At 39.5% G+C, this 21,096-nt stretch overlaps 1 protein-coding gene across 5 annotated transcripts in view; it reads left to right on the top strand.

Annotated features, from left to right (window-relative positions):
- The first annotated feature begins 3,129 nt into the window (after positions 1–3,129).
- CTNNBIP1 (catenin beta interacting protein 1) overlaps positions 3,130–21,096 on the top strand; it is a 63,702-nt gene continuing 45,735 nt past the window's right edge. For 3 of the 5 annotated variants that reach the window (XR_010923506.1, XM_067567361.1, XM_067567363.1), the window contains exons 1-2: positions 3,130–3,381; positions 4,763–4,971. The gene's annotated coding sequence lies outside the window, so the exon portion shown is untranslated. The remainder of the gene's footprint in view (positions 3,382–4,762; positions 4,972–21,096) is intronic. The other 2 variants (XM_067567365.1, XM_067567362.1) reach the window with 2 other exon arrangements.

The following is a 21,096-nucleotide window of genomic DNA, read 5'->3' as shown; positions in this document are numbered from 1 at the left end:
CCTTGTACTAAATGGCCAGTAGTGCATGTCTTTTTTTGCCCACCTCCATCTAATCTTTCTGGGAATTTCTAGTGCACCCATCACAGTGGAATCTAAGTACTATGTAGTACAGCAAAGGCTGCTGAATTATTTAATTTGAGATATTTGTAACATTGTTCTGACATTGCCTCTATATTTTGCCTGAACTCTGCTAGCCACTGGTCATGAAAAGTTCTAAGGTCATTTCTAATCTCAGCTCAGCTACCATAATGTCCCCAAAAAAGGAAATATTTATTAATTAACTCTGCATGATTTTCAGGAAGCATTGGACTATGTTTTGCATCAGAGGCTAAAGTTAAGCATCTGGAATATTGTCAGACTAAACATAAATGGTGGTCATAAATAAACAGGTTTCAGATTTAAAACAGGTTCCTAGTAGGGTACCAGAGGAATTTTGGAAAGGATGCAGTTTTCCATTATTGCTATATATTGTTTAGTCGGAGTGATAATGAAAGCAGGATTTATTTGTGTACAGACACTGATTGAGCCCATAATGAAGGGAAATGTTCACAGATACCAAGGGACTTAGAGTATAAAAGCAGCTGGATTATGAAGGAATCCTAAATGAATTTGAAAACAGATTAAGGCAGACGTGGAAGTCTGAAAATAACTGATTGACGCAGAGACTATTTGTTCCATATCAGGCAGGGACAGAGAGGGGCTAAGCTGTTGGAAGAAGCCATGGTTCACTAGAACCAAACAGCAGCTACGTCCAAATAGAAAGCAGCAGCATCAATCTGAGAAGTAAAGAGAAGACTGGGAGGTATTCTGAAAAATCCATATAATTTACAACTTGATGTGCTATAATAACTAATATTCATATCTGGTGTTTCTTTAGCACATATCAAAGACTTGCAGAATTAATGATACACTTTAAAAGAATTAAGCATCACAACATCCTTTGAATATTGATACATTTTATGGATGGGGAAACCAAGGCAATGATACAGATTGATTTTCAGATGCACAGAGCACCCGCATCTTCCATAGTCTGGGTGGAGTTGAGGTGCTTAGTGACTTGGGTGACTTGCTCAAGTGAGTGGCAGAGCTGGGAATAGAAACCTGGTCTCCTGATTGCCTGTCTTGTGCTTTCTGAATAATAGGATGGTAAGTTGCCTGGTAGCAAAAGGTCTGTAAGATCGTAAAACTCAAAAAGTGGTCTCAAAACTCAAAATTATTGTTGGAGACGGTGGGGGGAATTGGGGGAGAACTGTTTTGGACCTTTCATTTTAAAAAGAGGACCTCAAGAATTCCCAAAGGGTCCCAAAAATCCTATAAGCCCCCACACTAAAAAGCTTTCTAGAGGTATGCATTTCAACCTGTGTGCTATACTGATGCTATATAAAATTGCTATATGATAAGTTACACAACTAAGCAATCAGTTGAATAGGAGAGCTAGAGCCTGTACAGTATTTCATTTTAATATTACACGATGTCTTCAGAAGCAAATCCATCCTATTACAAACAAAAACATTATGGCTTCATTGTGGAGCTCCCAGTTCCCCTCTACTATGAAGTACTTTTGGATCTTTCCCTCAGACTCATATGAGCGATGCGTCTGCATTTTTCTTTACAGCTTGTGCTGGCATGCTCATTTTTTTCCCTTAAATAATTAAAAATCATTACTGCCTGCTGTGCTGTGTGTATGAGCTGGTAATAACCTCAGAACCCATCATATCTCCAACATTCCTGTTCCTGTCTGCAGCTTGGGTTTGCTCTTTGGAAGGGCTTTCATGTTAAGATCTTCATTAACTGGCAGTTGGGTTCAGATTTCAGTGACATTAGGCTTTGATGTCAGAAAGTAAATTGTGACTATTTTTATGTAATTATTCTGTTTTATATTTTATCTCAAAGATATATTTACTAAGTAACACTTAATATCCAGTGACTGATTCCTTTGTTGCCCTACAGGATTCAGTCATTCTGTATGAACAGTTGGACATGAACTCTGACAGTAGTCTATTAGTAGTTTAAGCTTGTGCCATTTGCCATATTTATTTGGAAACATAATTTCCCCAAGGCATGAGGTTTGACTTTGTATCATAGCTACTTCATAATGGTTCAATGACTAGATGTGAATTCTTCGTAAAATTATAGGAGTTGAAGTTTCTGCCATCTGTGCTCAGAAAAAACAATTTATCATAGATTTACAAAAAAGATCTGGAATCTGATCCATGACCTGAATGTCCGAATAACTTGGGTATTCTTAATATATCAGTTCCTTGGTATGGTTAGAACATAGCTGGTTCTATATTTTAGCGTCTGTATCTGTATTTTAGTCTGAGTGTGATGTGTTTTAATACTGGGCTGGAGGTCTTGTAATAGCACAGCCACACCCAGCTGAATAAGATGACTGGCCTGAAGGGAAGGATGAGCTCGCAAAGTTGCCTGACTCTCATTTATAATGTCAGAGTCTGATTCAAAATATCTATCCTAACAAGATGGTTGTCTAGCCTAATACCAGGACTTGGACTTGGAGCCACCTCAGATCACAGTACTAACCTTTCAGCAAGATGCTTAGATAACAGAATCAGTGGATTCCCAGCTGTACTAGCAGGCTCATTGCAAGGTTATGTTTAGTCCATACCTGTTCTTCCTTCCCTAACCTCCAGTTCTTACCCTTCTCCTTCTTACTGCTTCTGCCCCCCTCCTCTTTAACTTTGAATTGTTGGCCCAACTTTTTCTCACTGACTTCTCCTCCTAATTCATTGACCACCCCCTTTCTTCTAGTTCTAACCCCCTCTTCTCACCCAGTCATCCCCCTACGTTTTAACTCCTCCCACTGATTATTTGGCCACTCCCACCTCTACACCTTTTCAATTCTGCCCTCCCTTCTCAGATTTTGGTTACTTTATATTTCCTATGCTGGCCTTTTCCAAGTGGTGTAAACTCATTTTGTCCTCCACCAGCTTCTAACCTCTTTGGTTAATTGGTCCCGCTCCTTGGACCTTGACTCTAGCTCCGCCCCAAACGTTGTGGCCACCCCCCTTTCCCCAGCTCTGGCTCCGCCCCTTCCCTGTGGCTCTAACTCCTCCTCCTTCGGCTCACTGGCCCCGCCCCAAGCTCTGAGCCCGCCCTTTCCTCCTCCCCTTCGGGTTGCTCCTGAGGCGCTGCTGCTGCCCTGGGCGCTGGGACGCGGCGGGTCCCTCCCTCGGAGCCGCCCAGGCGCCTCCCTCGCTGGGCCGCCGCGGTGAGTCACGACGGAGGAGGCGGCCGCTAGCTCTCGCTCGCGTTCTCCCTCCCGCGGCTCCGGATCTGGCCCCTGCTCGTGCTGTCGCCGCCGCCCGTCCCGCAGGGAGCCCGCCGCCCGCCTGCCCGGGGCCGGCCTGGCCCCGCACCCAGGTGAGCACCGCCTGCCTGCGGGCCCAGGGCTCCGCACCCGCCCGCCCTTTGTTCCCGGCTCCCGGGGCTCGGGCTGCTGTAACAAAGGGAGCTGGGCCGGGCCGGGAGCCGCTCGCTGCGCAGGGCGAGGGAACCTGGGGGGCAGCCCTCCCGCGACTGCCCCTGTCCCCGGGCCCTTCTGCCAGAGCCGTCACCCCCCAGCCCTGGCCCCGCTCCGCCGGGCCCCCTCTCGCCGGACTCCTCAGCGCCGGCCCCCCGCACCACCCCCTCCTCGTGGGGCCTTCCCTCCGACCCAGGAGCCCCGTGGGGCTGACCCGCTTCGCTCTTCCTCCGAGGCGCCTCTCCGCTGCCCTCGTCCTCTGGGGCTCCCCCAGGCTTTTCCCCTGGAGCGCCCCCAAATCCTCCCCCCTTCCCCTCGCGCTCTGCTCTCGGGGCACCCGGACCCGCCCTTCGCGAGGCTGGTCTCAGCGCCCCTCTCAGGACGTGCCCCGGTCCGCTAGGTCCTCCCTTACCTGTGCCGGGTCCCTGCCCTCCTACAACCTCCCCTCGCCCCTCTGCCCCGCGCCACCTTCCGCACTGAAGATGCTGATTTCAGACCGACTACTCCTCACTGGTTCCGCCCTAGCTAGAGCTACCTGGCGAGGGAGTCACGGTCCTAACCTAAATGATGGTGAAGGCACTTTGCTTTCGGTCAGGTCGCATGGTCACTGTCTTCAACGTGCTCTGCTGCAGCCGTTTTCTCTCTCCTCTCTCCCCTTCAGCTGGTGCAAAAAATCTGAACAACTCCTGCTGTGGAAGGTTGGGTAATAGGCATGTGATTTCTGCCTGCCTTGAGTCCAAGTGGTTTTAGGCAGTCATGGCTTTTAAAACCCAGCCAGTAATGGGTACTTAGTCACCACAGTCTTTAAAAATAGACACAGTATTCTGCTTTGCTTCCTGACTGCTATATAGTGTTTCTGTGCACTATTAAACAGCTGTTTTGGCCCACCCCAGAAATGACTGCATTTCTGTGGCAGGTGAAGTAATTCCTGCATAAAGCTGATTAATGTACTTTAAAATCAGAATGACAGGTGGGGAATAAAATTTTAATAAACAAAGCACTTAAGCTGAAAGCAGTGTATTCAATGCAATCTGTTCTTGTATATAGTATGCATTATAAAAGTTATGCACAGCTTCACAGCTGTCTGGCTGATAGACAAATACAAGTCATTTAGAATGCATGGTATACAGGTGGAAGAAATTTGAAGAGACTTATTGTGAGGCACCAGGAAGTATTTAATAGAGATTGAGATGGAATTTAGTTGCAGATAATTTCTGTATAACCTTGAATGTAAATCGATGTGCTTTAGATCATTTCTTTTAAAGTAACTTGTCATTGCAGGGTGCACAATGTCATGGCAGCTTTAGACCTAAGCCAGTGATACAGTTGCAGTAGGGTGCTGTGCTTCCAGGGGCCTGTTCCTGTACCACATGCATGCATCTGGACTCCCAGCACCAGCTTTTCTGCCTGCACTCTTCTGACTTTGGTAGGCTTCAGCAGAGACTACATTCTCCAGCTTCCTACTCTCCAGCTGGATATTGAGGATAAAGGTAGACATCTGTTGGCTCACAATATTTTTTTCTTTACCTCACTTTGATGGCAGACTGCTGCTTGTGACAGAGACAATGAATGACATTTCATAGAACACATCATTGTGAAAGGCCAGGAAGAGAGGCATGTCAATAGCTAAAATACTGTTTTTGCTTTGGGAAATGGATAAGAAATTAGTTTGGGTTCTGCTTATCATCCAGATGTTCTCTATAAATACACTTCTGTATAGGTTTGGGAGAGAAGACTAGAATAGTTTGTTCTTTTGTGGAGAGTCCTTTTGATGACTTCTCAGCTCTTGACAAACTAATTAAATAAACTTTATAACTTCTCCTATGAGGTGAGGTAATTTAGGCATCCCTTTCTTACAAATGGGGGTGAGTGTGTGAAAAACAAGGCACAAAGAAGTTAGGTGTTTTGCTTAGCCTTTTGAGCTAGTCAGGCTACATCGTAGGTTCAGAAATCTGCAGGATTACTGGCTTTGAATCAAATACTGTAGAAAGTTTGACAGCTACTGATCTGTGATATCCCAAACAGCTGTCTTTTTTTAATAAATATTGAGGGGAGCACAGTTTAGTGTGGATAAAGTAAAAATTACCTTTTGGTAGTCTACTAAATTGCTTTGCTGGACATTCATTTCTCTAGCCATGGTATTTTACTGCCAGTGTCTGACATGACATGTACATTTAGGTATAGCCTGTAAATTGGTAAGGATTGGATGTGCATCACTGTAATTTAGTGTAAATCTCTTACTTTGAAAATAGGAATACTGAGGGGTGTTTATGTATAAAACTTTATAATATTATACCTTTACATAGACAGACATCGTATTATCAACCACAAAGCTGGCATCTAGTTCTCACCCTACCTTTTGCATCTGCCAAAATAGCATAGATTGAGCATAGTAGCGGATATGCCGTGGTAGCACTGGAGTGACTTTGTGATGCCATTAGCTAAAAAAAGTGTGTGCTCTTAGATTTTATTTGCAGCATTTTTGTAGAAATTAGTAGATCCCACAGTATAACTGTAGTGTGTGTATGTGTGGAGTTTTGCGCTCTTTCAGTTGACATAAGTGCATGTTAATGGGATAGATCTAAGCCGAGGCTTCTAGAATTAAAACATAAATCATAAAGTGGCAATGAGAGAGGAAGGGACACTTAAGTGAGTTAACTGAATATATAGTAGATGGCTATTTGAAGTTCTTGGGTCCTCATAAAAACTACTGTGAAATAAACAAACTACTTCAAAATGTAGCTCCATTAAAATACAAATTTAAGCAAAATCCTGAAAACTCCTCAAGTGGGCAGAAACTGAGATTTCCAGTGGAAATGCATTCAATATTCTGGGGAGGATCACCACAGCATTTACATGAATCACGTTTGTCATTTTCCTGGACACACAATTGTTATTTATTTGTCAGTGGAGTAGCACCTAGGTGCCCTAGTCATGGACTGGAAACCCATTGCGCTAGAAGCTGTACAAACACAGAATAAAGAAAATACAATCCCTGCCCCAAAAAAGAGAAGAAATGGTGCAATTCTGCCTGATGGTGGCACATATGCTTTAGGACCTCATCCAAAAAAGGGAAGAGGTTTAGAGGTTTTGTTTTTTTAAGTGTCTGGAGTTTCTGCCAATCTTGAATGTTCATTACAATTTGTTAATGACTGTACAGTACTTTAAAGATATAAAATGATGATATTAGTATTAGGGGAACATGAAAGGCAAGTTCTGAATGAAACCCATATATGATATCTGTTCCTATAGGCGATGGGATGGATTACTTGATAATTATCTGTTCTGTTCATTCCTTCTGAAGCAGCTGGTGTTGGGCACTGTTGGAAGACAGGATACTGGGCTGGATGGACCATTGGTCTGACCCATTATGGCCATTCTTATGTTCATCCGTTGTTTACAAATTTAGTTACCTTGTGTGATTTTTGTTGTTGTTTTTGTTCCCAGTATGTGATGTTCTGGACTTCTTGTCTTGCAAGGAACACAGGACTACAAGCAACTTGATTTATTTACACCCCCACACCCCAGCCCTGCAAAAACTCTTTCAAATTTAAAGTCTTCTAGTATTAAATATAGGTTCAAAACGGTATCATAGATGTATATCATATTATGTGGCAAATATAATAAATGTCCATCAAGGGTTTGCATATATGTGGTTATTTATATAAAATATTAAAGAATGGTAGTTGCATAGGGAACAACTTGTGTAAAATGAATAGGTCATAGCTGTTTGCTATAAGCTGCTGTTGAGCTAGTAACATCTCTAAAGTTTCATTATCTTCTGGAATTAGAATCTTTCTGTAAGATGTAAATCTGTTGAGTTTTTTAAAATGTTTTAATTTATATATCTGATGTTTAAAGAGAAAGCAGCCATCTTCGTAGTCTGACCTAGTTTGAGATGCCAGAAATGTAGCTCAGTGTTGAGTGCATACTGGAGGCAAAAGACTTTCAAAAACCACTGTTGCATTTACTTGGACAAAAATTTCAGTCCAGCTTGTCTCATAACAATTTTGATATCTCCTGAAAATTCATTAAGATGCTGAATTGCATTTCCACTGTTGCAAACTGTCATCAGATTGGATTTCCTGCTGAGAGGCATCAGTAAAATAGCAGCTGTCACTGACACACCAGCACTGTTCATGGAATTGAGATGCTGAAACAGTGACTAGTCCTTGTAATAACTATTTTGAAAAACATTTTAAATACAATAGAATCATTATGGTTATGCTGAATATTTATATAATGGGGAGTCAATAGAACAGGAAGACATGCAGGAAATTGGTTAGAAACGAGTGTTCAGACAGTGCAAGTGTTGAGGAATTGAAATTCTTCTGTATTTACAAATGTTTTAGTATTTAAAGTATTACTTATCAGTCATGTTTTTCTTTTGAATTACTGTCCACTATGGCACAGTCCTCTGGATTGCTCTCTGTGGCAGAATAGGCCTACTATAAATCACAGAGACTGAGACGTGTACTAAATAGAGGCTCATGAGACACAAAAACAATATTTAAAATTTAGTAGTTTCTACTGAACCCCTAAAAGAAGCAGTCATTCCTGCCTCTTCCCCCCACCCCAAAGATAAATAGACTAGTCAAAATACATCCTTTGTCCCCAAGTATCATGCAGAATGTTCCTTATAAAGAAATGCATATATAAATCTTTAGGTATGCTGTTTAAGGTGCTATCTATCTAATAATCTTACACCTTAACTTACAGCATATTACATCAGAACAGTATACATTCTTTATATTTAAGAAGTCTATTTTGGAAATCTATTGTATATGGACTCTTCTTCATCTTTAGGAAATCTAGCATAGTCTCAAAGTTTTGTATCTTCTCAGCAAATCAGAATTCTTAAACTGAAAAGGCAAGTGTGTTCATTAATTTTAGTTCTGATCCAAGAAAACATTAATTTTAAGCATGTGTATAGTCCCATTTAAACTAATTGAGCTACTCATGTGCTTAAGTTAACCACCTGCTTAAGGGTTATGTAGTATTTGCAGGTTAAGAGAAAGCAAGGACCAGAAACAATTCTCTTTGGTAATTTTATAGTGAACACTGGGACTTTATTTTGGCCAAAGGAATATCAGATGGTGTTGTGTATTGCATGCGGCAGAGAATTAGAAATGAGGATTCCTTTGTTCTGTTTCCTGATCAGCATTTGACTTGGTATATGATGAGTTGGACAAATGCTGAAAATATTTTGTGAATATTGATTTTAATTTTTAAGTTAGTTTAACTGTTTGACTATTTTGTTCCTCTTTTGTATTCACTTTCTGTGAATATGCTAGAAATGAACTTCATGAATATGAATGCTAGCAGAAAACTGAATTTAAAGCCCTAATATTAGCTGGAAGCAGATTTTGTATTGAAAAACTAATCAGTAGTATACATTTTGAATTTTCAGTTTTCTCTTGAATATTTAAAACTCTTGAGTTGTTATATAAGTTACCAGTCAGAGAACAGAAATAATACCATTTGACTTGTATAAGAAACCATGAAGCATCACTAAATATTAAAAATTTGCACGAGCTGTTTGCAGATCTGCTGGCCAAGAGTTATTTATAAGAAATTAATTCCCTCAATTTGTTTGAGGATAATGGACAGAAAAATAGAAGAAATTGGTCAAATTATTCATTATCAGTTTAGCTCTACTTGTGACCATGGGCAAGTCAAGAAAACTCAGTGTGACTCAACTTATCCTTCTGTAAAATAATAAATTGCCTTGTAAGATTGTTGGGAGATTTAATTAGTGTTAATACTGCATCTGCACTCATATAAGGCCTGATTCAAAGCTCGCTGAAATAATTGGGAGCCTTTTAATTAACTTTAGTGAGCTTTGAATCAGGCCCATAATGCTTTTCATCAGTGTACTACACACAAGACCTGTGTACTGTATGGCAAGCATGACCTAAATGTTTTCAGTAAGCTCTCTCCAGTGCTGCAAACTGAAAATACTGCAGCAGCATCAAGTAAACGACAAGTGGAGGTCTTCAATTAAAATATGAAAGAATATACTACCAGCAAAATATTATCTCATATTTAATATACAATATTTCATTTTAGGTGATCCCTCAATTATTAATGTGGCAAAAATTGTTATGAATGCTGATAACTTAATTGCAAATTGCAGGGGGACTGACAGAGGGCTGTACAGCTAGTTGGGGAGATAGTTTGAAACTGTGCAATGAACACAATAGCTGGATGCTTCTGCTAAAATGACTAGCAGTGATACAGACACTGCAAATATATTCATTGCCTTTTAAGTGTTGACACCCAGATTGAGATGTGTGGCAGTGTTCATATCTCTGAGCTTTCTTTTTAGGCTGTCAGCAAACTCTGGAAACTACTCATCAGTCTATGTAGGATTTGCATTTGGAAGGTTTTCCTTTATCCATAGAAGCTAGAGATTAACTTTTTTTTTTGGTAATGAAAACTGAGCCACTGCTGCACAATTTAGCCTTTTGACCTCAACTGCATTATTTGTGAGGGACAGATTATAAAGTTGATAACTTTCTTAATGGTTATAACTAATATAGTAACCTCCATCTGCTTTTTCCCTTCTGTTGGGAATTTCACTTTGAGAGATGGTCTGTAGTTATGGTGAATTGTTTGGATTATGCAAAAAGCCTGCTAGAATCGCATTGGATTTTCCCGCTTATGTGATATGGTTATACTGTAACAGTTGATCAGTAAAACCTTTTAAACAATTATTAATTTGTGAGCTCAAAACACATCTCATTAAAAACTTGCAAAAATATCTGCCTTGTACCAAATGTCTTGGTTAACAGTGCCAGGGTTTCTGAAACACCTACTGTAATTACTGGTGTATAATGGCATTTTGGTTAAGCTGCTTACATTGGTTAATCAAGGTATGTATTCTAGAGTCTGTATCCCTCTCCTGTGGGTTCGGGATGTAATCTATCTGGTAAAGGCTCTGGGCCTCTGTGATGTATAGAGGCTTCTGAAGCAATCAGCCTTTTTGAAGTGTGTAGTTTTAATCCCTGAATAAATCGAACTTTCAGGACAGTCGAGCATGGATTCCCATATGCAGCACAATCTAGTTATTACTGATGTGAGTGTATTCTCAGCCTTTTACCAGCCTGTCATTCTCCCAGTCTCCAGTATATGCTCAAATGCAATAAATTCAGCATTGATTGGGGCACTGTTTAATCCACTGACTGAAAGTTTTTAGGGGTTATTTCTTTACAGCCCATATGTTAACAGGTTTCTGCTAAAGGGAAAATTCTGCTGTCAAACTAATGAGTTAATTGAGATTATTGCACAGTTTAGTGCTAATATAACTAACTTTTCACATACTAGATTGTGTCTGGGAAGGAAGGAAATTGTATCCCTGCTTCCTGAAAAACAGTGAGCCCCTTGAGGGCACAATTTCCTTTCCTGCAATCCCACCTTCTATCAAAAAACCTTATATAGCATAAAATTACAACAAACCAAAAACTGCAGATGGTAAAACATCTGCATCAAAACCAATATGTAATTAAGAGTTTGTTTTGAATTTGTGAATGGTAGAAGTCCCAATTATGACAAGGATGACAGGGAATCAAACCTTTTTCTTCTCCACCTTCTCTCTCCTCCTCGCTCCCTCCCCCCAGTAAATCCCTTTGAAAACTGGGCTAGTTCATTTAATGATCTAATAAACAAAATGGAAAGTTTGAGGCCCTTTTTGCTGCTTTTTTAACAGAAGTTTCAAAGAGGGTAAGAAGGCAGGAGAACTGCTTGAATAAACCAACTATCATATCTATCCAGACCAATTTATAGCATGCTAAAAAAATGTTTATTTTGTAGTGCATTCTTGGTAAGATCCTTAGGGTAGGGAACTGTTTTGCATAGGGCAGTGCATGATGTTAGTGCTATCCAAATAACAAGGGGGTATAAATGGTCTGTGCTGCAACTGGATACAACACATTTCCCTGCAATATAAATATGCTAGGCAAATCATGAAATTGTTAAAGATTTTGGTTTAAAAAAAAAAACCCTGAAAAAACACATTTTAACTTTAGTTGGCTTTAAAAATGTACATTGATAAAAACAAAAAGTAGTCCTTTCTAAAGGGATTTTTAACCCTTTCACTTCCTGGCCATTTATGGGAAGCAGCACAGGACGCATTGTGTATATTGTACATGTGCTCAAAACATACTGAGTGGGCAGGAGTATATTGTACACATGCTTGAAACATACTGAGTGGGCAGGAGTGAACCAAGTGATGCCTACCTCATTACAAGTGTTAATTTTTTTTGTCCATTGTTAAACAGTCACTTTCAACAGACAGCATTGGTTAGCATTTTAGACACATGTGAAAATATATTTTATATAGTACTGCAAATAATCCAGACAGGAAATTGATCACCAGTCTAATAGTTATCCATTTCTAATAACTAGCTGTCACTTTAAGAAATAACGATTATAGGTGAATAGGCTTATCTCCTATAAAAGAGGTGTTGTATCTTAAACATAAAGAGCTTTCTCAGTAAAAGTATATATTCTAGAATTACCATTGTTACACATCAGCATAAATTTCAGGGCAGCATAGGTCATATATTTCCATTAAAATATCTTCAATATGCTGTGCATCTGCAGAAAGATACTTCGGTGACAAGCACCATAGAAATACCTATAAATAAAATGGTGCTTAAATAAGTGATGTAGAGGAGATAAATATTTCCAGTACATGTTACTGTGTCTATAGAGATACTGCAGTGTGTACTCAAAATGGAGAGAAGAAAGTTTGATCATCAGACCAAAGACAGTTTAAGACTCCAAATATAGTTCTTATAGTTTTGGGGTTGTGGTCTCATTCTTGTAAATATTTTTCAATTAAAATTTATTGCTACTTTAGTTGCCTACAGGCCCTTATTGGCTTTCTGCCCTTTCTGTTTTTTAGACTGTTCTGCAAGGGTTTGTCACTTTAACTCTCTTGTTTTTAGTGTCATTTATGTTTAGGGTTTGTCTTCATTTTAATGTAAACTAAAATGCCATTTTAGCCACCAGTGACACAGAGTCAGAACAATGCATAATTTTAAAATCTAAATAGAAATTTGATGATTGTGAATAATGTCCATTTAGCTTGAAATGGAGATGTGAATATACAAAATAATACTAGACTAGTTCTCCACTAGTGCAGTTTTGAGTGCTGACTGTGGCTGTGTTCATGAATATTTTTCTTCCTAGTTCCCCTTCTGTCCAGTAAAGAATAGCCTAATGGATCTGGAAATCACCTACATTTAGCCCATTCATACATCTCTATATCAAGTCCTGTGGTATACTTTGATACATATATGTAGTAGGCTTGTTTTGATTAAGCTCGTTGTGAAAAAAAACGTACATTTTACTCCTTAAGTGTGTAGAGTGGCCTAGCAGACTGTCAATTTGTCAGTTACCACAATGGGCTAATTCTTTATCACTAGGCCTACTATGTGGAGTTGAAGTATAAACACCATGTGAATGGTGGTTGCTATTGCCTGGTGCTCTGGCTTCTGTGTAATAAATAGCAGCCTCGTGCATCAAGACTGGATTATTCTGAAGAGATGCTGCTAAAGGTTCATAAGCCTTTAGACATAAGAGCCCAGGTTGTCTTTTACTGCTTTGAGTTTAGCACTTACTAGCTCTTGTAAAGCCTCAGATGAAAGATCCTCTCTTTGAAACGTGAGAAAATTCAGTCACAAAGATGACCAAGTCCATCACGGGTTATGTGATCACAGTTGTCAGTCTTGATCTCCATATGAAAGTTTTTTCCTTAGTCCCTGAGTCAGTTTCTGAAATACATTACAAAGATGACTGCCAAATGATTAGTACCCCAAAATATATGGGTAGCTTATAGTTGCCTCAAGGGCATCAGCAAGAACTTGAAGGTAGATACTGTCTTTGGGATTTGAGTAATAAAGTTTAAAATACATTTTATTTAAATTTTATTTCACATTAAATTCAAACTTTTAAAGATACAGATCTTTTGAAATCCACAAAAGCCAGCTCATGGTTGTTTGATGTAGTGCACAACAACATGTGTAGTAACTTGTGGCCTGCAGTGCGAAACCTTTGTTCCCAAAGAGCAGTGGGAAATTATGGGGGTTGAAATGGTCCACACAAGGAGATTTACTTTAGTCATTTTATCAACTTTTTTGAAGAATGAAAATAACAAAACTGAACTTCAAGAATTTACAAGAGTAAGGTAACTATGGGCTTCGGCATGTTAACTTGAAAAGTTAAAAGGAGAGGCACCTTAGATGGTTACAACTAAAGTTTTGGGATACTTATTTTTTGTATGTTCTGTGTAGTTTCTGCTAGGTATCTGTTTTCCTATACTACATCTTTATACTGTTCCATATAAAACCATGAATCATCTAATGTTCTTGGAAGAAGTTCTGTCATTTGTCAGAAATGAAGGTTCTTTCCAGCTTCTAAGAAACACGTACTAAACTATCATGAGAAACAAGTCCTAGCAACATCTTATTTTTCAATCTTTCATAAAAATGTCAGAAGGGACCTCAAGAATGCATCATCACATCCAGAGCCCCCTGGGCGGTGCCAGGGTCAAGTAAACCTAGACCAGTGGTTCTCAACCTAAATACCATTGTGGGCTTCATCCAATACCACCGGTATGGCCCTGAGGATGTCACTTGGGCCACAGTTGTGTGCTGATTGGGCCATTGTGCTGTTGCGAACCATTGACCTGGACTATCCCCGACAGGTGTTTGTCTAACCTGTTTTTAAAAACCTCCAATGATGAAGATCCCATAACCTCCCTTGGAAGCCTATTCCAGAGCTTAACTACCCTTTAGAGTTAACATTTTTCCTAATATCTAACCTAAATCTTCTGTGCTACAGATTAAGCCCCTTATTTCTTGTCCTACATTCAGTGCACATGGAGATCAATTGATCACTGTCCTCTTTATAACATATTTGAAGACTGCTATCAGATCCCTGCTCGGTCTTCTTTTCTCAAGATTAAACATGCCCAGTTTTTTAATCTTTCCTCAGAGGTCAGATTTTATAAACCTTTTATCATTTTTATTGCTGTCCTCTGGACTCTCTCCAATTTGTCCGGCTTCCAGAATTGGATCCAGTACTCCCATTGAGGTCTCACTAGTGCCAAGTACAGTGGGGCAATCAGCTCTCGTAATCTTTCATACCACACTCCTGTTAATGAACTCCAGAATATTAGCTTTCTGAGATCCTTGTTTTACAAACTTCTTATTTCCAAGTTGGTATGTCTTGGTTTGTTTCATCTTGAGTTAATATGATGGTAATATCTGTTAACTTGGACATTAGTTGAAAAATGTAAATCTATTTTAATGCCTGTACAAAATGCTTGTAATTTAATTTGCTCCCAGAACACATGCCTTTAAATACCCAATTCTTTTTACTATTTTCAGCCTACCTTTAGAGATCCTACAAGACTTGGCTAGTGTGTAGTAAAAAAGAATAAATAATTTGTTTACTTACAGTGCATAAATATTTATATAAATATATTGACAGGAAAGTGTGTATAATCCTAAGTAAATGCATAATATTTTTGCAACTACTTTCCACACTTCCATCCTATTGTTTGCTGTCACTTGCTCCATCTTTTTACATTCAACACAATTTTAGAATTTTTCAAGGTGAATACTATGTCTCCCTTTAATCTGCCAGTGAAGCCGCTAGCTCACTTTGTGTGATGTAAAAAAATATTATAATATTAACTGGAGTTATACAACAGGTATGTTTTATTTACTCACTTAAGCTTTTAAATGCTTTGGTCACTAAGGGCATATCTACACTACAGACTTAAGTTGGCATATGTTATGTTGATTTACAGCAACTGTAGTAATTACTGCAGTGGCAGATGTTTCCCCTCCTTCTGTTGGTGGTGCACATCCTCACCAGGAGCGCTTCCACTGACTGAAGAGGGGCAGTGGGGGAGGCTGAGAGCACCCTGGATTCTTGCCTCCCACTCCCTGGGAGTAGGGGGCCTGGTGGGAGCAGCCTAGCTCGGAGCGGGGAACAATCGGGCTCTGAGCGGGGAGCCTCCGGGCAGCAGCCTGGTTGGGAATGGGGAGCCAGGGGCAGCCGGGCTTTAGCTGCCTGGCTTTCATGGGGCCCTGAAATTGACAAGACAGCCAACAGCTAAGTACTGTATCATGGTAAGTACACAGACTTAAGCCCTATGCCTCACATGGAGGTGGAGTTATTGTGTCGGTGTAGTAGGGCGCTTACATCGGCGGGACAAGTCTGTAGCATGTACACTGATACAATTATGTCGACGTAAGCTGCCTTGTGTTGACCTAACTATGTAGTGAAGACCAGGCCTGAGACTGGTGAATCCCATATAACTGCCCATTCTTTTCTCTAATCCTATTGCTGTATCTGTACCCCAGGAATTAGTGTTTTTTCTATCTTTTTTCCTTTAAAGAGTGAGGATATTTACAAAGTGATCCACAGAAAGGACTCCCATAGACTGTTCTTTTGCTGATTAACGTATAATTCTTTTTAAAACTGTAATTCTTTCTCAAATGTGATACTGGTCATTCAGATCAGCAGCTCTCCATTATTAGATTGTTGGACAATTTCCTGTTGTGAAAGTTTGTAGCTTTATTATAAATACATGATTAGGTGTACAACAATTTGCAGAGAACACTAGTTGTTAAAATGACTGATATACTGTTCCTTTTTCAGCTATTAAAGATCATCTTAACTAAAGTAAGGTGTCTTCTATTTTATATTATTTCTTCAGAATTACATTGTTTTGGTGACTCAAAGTTGTATAGTCTGTCTTGCAACTTTTTCAGGTGTTTTTTTGTCATCTTTTAGGGAGAAAATGTTGTTTAGGTCTGGTCTACATTACAGACCTATATCGGAATAACTATGTTGCTCAGAAGAGTGAAAAATCCACCCCTCTGAGTGACATAATTATACTGACTCTCACCTCCCATGTAGATAGCGCTATGTCAGCAGGAGAGCTTCTCTGGTTGACGTAACTTTTGCCTCTCAGGGAGGTGAATTAACTATGCCGACGGGAGACCTCTCTCCCATCAGCATAAGAGCATCTTCATTAAAGTGCTACAGCAGCGCAGCTGCACCAATGCAGCATTTTAAATGTAGATTTGCCCTTAAACATATGAATATTTTGTTTTGAATGTATATGAAAATAAGCCTTTGCTAAAGGATTTTTTCTATTTTTAACAAACATTTTAAATTAGGAACATGTTATGAAACTTGCAGAGAGATTTGAATATCGTTTAAGATAAATGGCGTTGAAACTTTAAGGCAGTGTTCTCTCTGGAATTAAAAGTTGCCTTTTAAAAAAAAAAAAAAAAAAACCAGCTAAAATTATATACTGTCTCATTTACCCTTATGAGGCATCGCAGATACACTCTACTTCATTTGTTGCTAGTGTGATATTGCAAAAATCTAATCCAAAACATGATTTATGTATATCTAAATCTTAAGAGATAGAAACCAGTCGTGTAAGAATAATGGTTATGTAGCTGGGATGCCTTCTCAAAATTAATGTTAGCCTTGACATTCAGAAGTACATACTCACCTGGGTTGTTCTTCAAACTTGCTTCATTAATATTTTCAAAGTGCTTTGAGATCCTCTCATGAAAAGAGCTATAGAAGTGTAACATATGTAACCATGAAGTGAAGTTTTCCCAATTTGGCTTTTATAAATTCTCATGTTTGGATGGCTGCAGTTGAGATGTTTTTGTTTTTTTTTCTCTCTCCAAAGAGAGGACTGTAATTGCTTTGTCTGAAATCTGAATCAGACACTCAGGGACCTCTGAATGTACATTTAGCGTTCTCCTGAAATGTAACCAAAATCTAACACCAGGAGTCCTCAGACTCCAAGACATGCTTGAAGATAGCTCGGTGCCCAGAAAATGAGACCAAAAAAGGCATTAAGGAGTTCAGCTCTTACTGTTCACTCATAAATAGGTAGCTGTTATGGGTTCTGGATTGTTGCATCCTTCTGGAAATGGGAATTAATGCAGCTTCTAGCTGCTTGTGGCCAAAGGTCAGACTGAATTAAAGGAAAATTTTGTAGCAGGATTTTGTAAACTATGGTTCCTGACTTCAGGTTTCAGAGGTCCAGCTGTTCACTGGAAAATCTCACTGTAAATCAACAAGGCTTAAAGGTGTAGCATCCTCACACTTACGACTTGCCCAGTGTGGTCATGATATAACCCAGTGGTTCTCAACCTTTCCAGACTATTGTACACCTTTCAGGAGTCTGATTTGTCTTGTGTCCCCAAGTTTCACGTCACTTAAAAACTATTTGCTTACAGAATCAGATATAAAAATACAAAAGTGTCACTGAATTGCTTACTTTTTCATTTTTACCATATAATTATAAAATAAATCAATTGGAATATAAATATTGTACTTACATTTCAGTGTATAACATATAGAGAAGTATAAACAAGTTATTGTTTATAAAATTTTAGTTTTTACTCACTTCACTAGTGTTTTTTGTGCAGCCTATTGTAAAACTAGGCAAATATCTAGATGAGTTGATGTACCCCCCTGGAAAACTTTGTGTACCCCCAAGGGTACCCCCTGGTTGAGAAACACTGATATAACCATTGAAGTGCTCTGTGGTGTAGGTGTTGAGGCCAATGGCTTAATGTTGGATAATATCACAGAGTTAAAGGGAATTCTTCATGTTGGTGGTTACATTATATTTGCATAATGTGTGTGAAACCTGCAGAACCTAGCTTTGTTCAAGATACATCATCATTTGAACTTTCATTTTCCTCTCCCTTTAATTTAGGGTTTTAGATTGAAAACGGTCTTCATATAAATCCAGTGAGGATCCAAGAGAGAAATATTTTTTTGTAACTGAAGTAGCTCCCATTGGGCTTTTATTTGTTAGAAACTCTTGGAAATAATGCAGCCTTCTAAAGGGCACTGTCAATCTACAGCTTAAATATTAGAGATTCCCATATGACTCACATTAATACCTTAAATTATTAAAACTGAACAGGTAAAATTTATTTTAGTCCATTATTTATATGGCCAGTGTTTACTCCTTGCCTTTTAGTCAGCTTGCGCTATGCTAATAGTGAAAATGAACAAACTTTTATTCTTATGTACAAGTACAGTGTTGGTGTTTGGATATACAACACTGTAGAGGAATACTTAAATGAAAAAAGAAGAGAACCTTAAACTTCTCTGAAGATTTATATTAAAAACAAATGTGCTTTTCAATCTAAAATTTTGTGGATTTTAGTTGGGGGTCAGTCATGCAGAACCTAGAAATGAGTTGGAGGATTATAGTTTTGATTCTTTCCTTGAATACGAAGTAACTGCTTATTAATGTACCTGTTTGTGTGGATCTGTAGTGTTACTGAAGACAGAACCAGAATGCTCTTGAAGTTCTATATCATGAACCCTACTTGGCATATTACTCAATAGAGAAGAAGCCCCTCCAGGATTTGTGATGAGAATGACTTCCTGACCCCATTCTCTGAATTTTGAGGTAGAATAAGCTGAGTTGAAGGAAGTGTGATGCGAAGGAAAAGCTTTCAATAACTTTGTTGTAATTGTTCTCTATTTCCAGTTTTGAGGCAAGACCACTCTCAGTGGCAAGATTCACTTTACTTAAGGGATTGTTCTTGTAGATTTAGAAATGAAAAAATATTTTAATAAACTAAGTTTGTGTCTGGGCCGTCTGATTTTTTTTCCTCCTCCCCCAACCAGTCAGGATCAAAGACTTGCTTCTCAGCTGCGCAGAGGCTTCAGGAGTTAATGTTGCAAATGACTGCCTTCTCTCTCCACACTATGCAGCACCAGCAGCAAAGGGGAGTTAATGTTGCTTGCAGCAGTATACTGTCCTTCTAATGAGGAACATGCTATAGAGAACAATTGCTCTCCTCTGCTTGCTCCCTATTCTAGCTCCCATAACCAGCATGGCATAACTCTCCTGGAGCTCCAGCAGAAAAGGTTCTGGGGGGTTGCCAGGAAGGAGAGCATGTTGAAGAGCCAGTATTTGCTGCTTTCTGTGGCTGCAACTAGGTTTTGACCTCCCTTCCACTTGGAAAAGAAGGCAAAACTATATGGTAGAACTCAGCATTACGAACAGCAGCATTACGAACTGACCAGTCAACCACACACCTCATTTGGAACTGGAAGTACACAATCAGCAGCAGCAGACAAAAAATTAAAAAGGCAAATACAGCACAGTACTGTGTTAAATGTAAACTGCTAAAAATAAAGGGAAAGCAGCATTTTTCTTCTGCATAGTACTGTTTCAAAGCTGTATTAAGTCAATGTAAACTTTTGAAAGAGCAAGCATAACAGAGTTATGCTTCATAACATAGTTACAAACAATCTCCATTCCCAAGGTTCTCTGAGGTTCTACTGTAATGCTTAATTTCTTCCCTATACTGCCAGGATAGTCTCCTATTTTCATTCTGTTTCTACACTAGCAGATTCTGAAGATCTCATATTTTCACTATTGTTGTAGCTCTGCTGGTGATAGTGATCCCATGGTTACTAGTGTTGACATTTTTACCATGGCAGAGTGGGTTTTCATGACATGGTAGTTAGCAATACCTAATCCCAGTCTGCATTAGCATCTCAGTGATACAGCTTATTAACAGTAAAAAGTTACTATCCTTTAGGTGAACCCTCTATACTAATCAAGACATCAAGTTGGTCCTGCTCACTCCCATCCCAAATTCACTGGCTGCTAGAAGAGGATCAGTAGCTCTAGTCTGTCACTTTCTTCTCTTCTTTGGGTGGTTGAGGAAGGTACTTCTTCCTCTGGGGATGGAGGGAGCACAGCACATGCACATCAATTGGTTTGGTATGGAGACAGTGGGGATCAGAACGCTGATGGCAGGCCTGCTCTGCCCTGCTCAGTGCACATGTTGGGCCGTGCAGGACAGAGAGCATTCCTGTGATCCTCACTCTGCCTCATGTACTCTTAATGTACTTCAGGCAGAATTTGGAATGGAGTACTGAAGTGCAGAGCAGTTTTGCATTTGTCCACTGGCCAACTTTGTTTGCCATTTGGGAGAGAGAGAGAGAGAACATTTTAAAGCCTGAAGCTGTTGCTTTGGCAAAGCTGTGCAGGAGGCCTTAGATGTATCCTACAGATCTTCCTTATTTATTATTCTGTTTTGTGCATCATATTAAAAATAAATGACAAGTAACTGTCACTCCCTGTGAGTGCCAACAAGCTCTATGTGGTCCAAAAGAAATTAGATTCACAGTTTAGTGGAAGAGTTCACTCTGTTTCAGACTAAAATTGCTATTGAAATAATTGGACTTAGTTCCCTTCTTGTGAGAGGCACTGGCTGATGGCATTGGAGAATGAAGACCTTTGTTTAGCCACAGGATAGATACATGAGCATTGGAACTGAAAGTTTTTTCCATTTGTCTTGCGAATCTGTCTCACCTTGGCCTGGAGAGACCACTTCAAGTTATGACAAGGCAGTTCATTCTTCATGGCCCACACGGTTCTTGGCATCTCTGCTGTGACTGCTACTGAAGATGTCAGTGGTTGTCATTTCTGGGATACGGACACTTCATCATTAGGAACTGGGTTGAGACTCCAGTCTCACTTCACATAAGCCATCAAACGTATCGAGTCATAGCTTTGGTTTCAA

The sequence above is a fragment of the Emydura macquarii genome, unplaced genomic scaffold (assembly GCF_026122565.2).
Source record: "Emydura macquarii macquarii isolate MOO-44397 ecotype Brisbane River unplaced genomic scaffold, CSIRO-AGI_Emac_v2 contig_2768, whole genome shotgun sequence".
Lineage (NCBI taxonomy): Eukaryota > Metazoa > Chordata > Testudines > Chelidae > Emydura > Emydura macquarii.
Note: the sequence above shows the minus strand (reverse complement) of the source record. Positions and strands in the feature narration are given on the sequence as shown.